The sequence below is a fragment of the Camelus ferus genome, chromosome 10 (genome assembly GCF_009834535.1).
Source record: "Camelus ferus isolate YT-003-E chromosome 10, BCGSAC_Cfer_1.0, whole genome shotgun sequence".
NCBI classification, from domain to species: Eukaryota; Metazoa; Chordata; class Mammalia; order Artiodactyla; family Camelidae; genus Camelus; species Camelus ferus.
In genome coordinates, this window is record NC_045705.1 from 28,600,309 (window position 1) to 28,602,663 (window position 2,355).

A 2,355-nucleotide genomic window follows, 5' to 3' on the forward strand; every position below is an offset into this window, starting at 1 on the left:
TAGTTCTATGTGTTAATCTGAATAACAGATGCATATTATAATTTTTAAGGCAGATAGTGACCTTTTCTTTAGGACTTGTGAGATTTCATCTTGTCATGGGGTGAACACTATTTTACAAAGTGTAACAATGCTTCATTTTTAAAAGTTGAGGTAAAGAACTTGAGCGACTAAATAGTAAAGCTGCGTGGGCAATGGAATATAACCTCACGCTCTGGTATCTTCTCTTCCTTTCCATTGGGCCAGATTAGATTTCCACCTGCTGCAGTGGAAAACAGGAACTACTATAAAGCCTGAAAATAAAATGTTCTAAAGCTAAATCCCAGAGCATTTTAGTAGGCTTAGAATCTTTAAAGAGTTTTAAGAAAAGGACTAATTGCCCAATTACTCCTTCAAAACAGCTCCCAAGAAAAGCCCTTCTTTCTCAAAAGACTTATTCCATTTCATTTCATTCCATTCCATTCTATTCACGCCTTTTGCTAACTAGGGTAAAGAGTTTCATTTCAAACTGCACATTTTTTTAAAACTAGTTTTCCCTCAAAGCAAGTTCTTCATGCTGACATTTCCAGTGTCAGGAAACACAAATGCCGCTAATCATCTTCATTTCTCGCTTTACCAAGATCTTTCTCCATCTTGTTCTGAAGGATGAGCAGAAGTTTGAAGGGTACATTTCAGAAGATAAACTGCGGCATAAAGACCGTATGTTCACCCAAACAGTACGCACCTTCCGCCATCCGTGTCCCATACCGGGTGACGCCTCAATAAAGCATCTCTTGTCCTGAGCAAGTATTACAGCTTGGCCTGTCCCCAGGCTACAGACACAGTTCATCTCCTGTGGGCAAGCTGGATAAAGGCACCACTTCTCTTCTTGGAGCCCACCCTTTCTCCAAATGGCCTGTCTGTTACAGTAATGTCCACAGAGCCAGTTCTTAATGGCTGACTGCAGACACACCATTGAACAGTGTCTATGGGCAAGCCCCAGGACAGTTTGCATATTTTAACTTGGCTTTTGGTCAGTAAAGTGAGATGTTATTTGTTGATCTATTCACAGCCAACGAAATCATAACATTTTTTAAAAATTGAAATACAGTTAATTTACAATGTTGTGTTAGTTTCTGGTGTAGATATAGTGATTCAGTTTTATATATATATATATATATATATATATATATATATATATATATATATATATATATATATATATATTTCTTTTCATTATAGGTTATTACAAGATGTTGAATGTAGTTCCCTATGCAATACTGTAGGACTTTGTTATTTATCTATTTTATGTATAGTAGTTTGTACCTGCTAATCCCAAACTCCTAATTTATCCCCCCTCTTCTCCTTTGGTAACCATAAGCTTGTTTTCTATGTCTGTGAGTCTGTTTCTGTTTTGTAAATAAGTTCATTTGTGTCATTTTTTTAGATTCCACGCATAAGTGATATCATATGACATCTGTCTTTCTCTGTCTCACTTACTTCACTTAGTATGATCATCTCTACGTCCAACCATGTTGCTGCAAATAGCATTATTTCATCCTTTTTTAATGGCTGAGTATATTCCATTGTATATATAGACCACATCTTCTTTATCCAGTCATCTATCCATAAACATTTAGGTTGCTTCCATGTCTTGGCTATTGTAAATAGTGATGCTATGAACATTGGGGTGCCTGTGTCTTTTCAAATTGGAGTTCCCTCCAGAGACATGCCCAGGGGTGGGATTGCTAGATCATCTGGCAACTCTATTTTTAGTTTTTAAAAGAATTTCCATACTGTTTTCCTGGAAGTTGTTTATTAACATCAGGTGGCCTACCCTAATTAATGCATGGGTAAATTTCTTTTTTCCCCCTTATGTTAATTTTCTTAACATGCTATAATAAATACTTAGCATTTTCTTAAGAAGAAAAAGCAAACACCGAGGTTATTTTTTAATGACGACATACAAAAAATTAAATTAGGTAGAGTGGAGGGGGCCTGAATAATTTTAAAATGTCTTTGAAGAAATATTTAATAGAAACATTTGATAGTGCAGCAAAAACCTTTGTTCATTTGGAATCCCTGAACCCTGAGGGGCCCCTCCCCTCTCTCAAAGACCCACCCAGCAAGCCTTGAAGTAGCTTTTCTTCTCAAGCATCCTCAGATTAAAAACATGTTCCACGACAGGACTTCTTCCCAGCCTGCTGCTTGGGTTGCATCCCAGGAGATGCTTCTGCTCCTATCCAAGGCCCTAGGCCTGAGACTGAGGCTCAGGGTTATGGAAGGGAACTCAGGCTAGGACCCCAGTCTTCTCTCCACTCACAAGTTTTCTCCCTTATAGAGAACATGCTGGGCTCCATCAGGATATCTCGTCAACCT